This window comes from Triticum aestivum, chromosome 7B, assembly GCF_018294505.1.
Source record: "Triticum aestivum cultivar Chinese Spring chromosome 7B, IWGSC CS RefSeq v2.1, whole genome shotgun sequence".
In the NCBI taxonomy this organism is placed as follows: Eukaryota; Viridiplantae; Streptophyta; class Magnoliopsida; order Poales; family Poaceae; genus Triticum; species Triticum aestivum.
The window spans coordinates 734,090,346-734,090,914 of NC_057813.1; positions in this window are offsets into that span (position 1 = coordinate 734,090,346).

The following is a 569-nucleotide window of genomic DNA, read 5'->3' on the forward strand; positions in this document are numbered from 1 at the left end:
TTGCAGTATTAATAAGGTGTCCAAAGTGGTTACTATTTAGGTTGTACTCCCTTCCTCCGGAAATACTTGTCATCAAAATATATTAAAAGAGATGTATCAAAAACTAAAATATGTCTAGATACATCTCTTTTTATCCATTTTGATGACAAATATTTCTTGATGGAGGGAGTGAGGTAGTAGAACTGTACTAGGGCTCGGAGCAGGTCCACCTTGATTATGGACCAGCATGTTCTATAAAAAAGCCCTGAGAAGCCATCGGGGCCAGGTGCACGATCAGCGGTTTGTTTGATTGCTTGCCCTTCATCTTTTGAGAACGGGAAGTCCATCCCGTCAGCATCAAGCTGGGGTAACTGAAGCTCATCCCGGTTTAGTGAGCACGCCCTCGTCCTCTTGGTCCCCAAGATATCTATCTATTTATCTTTCCCTACTAATAAAGCAGCGATTGCTTCTGGTCGTATGTCGTCGACGTTTTTGCATAAAAGTCCCTGTAGTTTTTGCTATTCAACCCGCAGTCTTCGTCATAAGTCAACCGAACCGTACAGGCGATAGAAAAAAAAAGCCATCCTCAC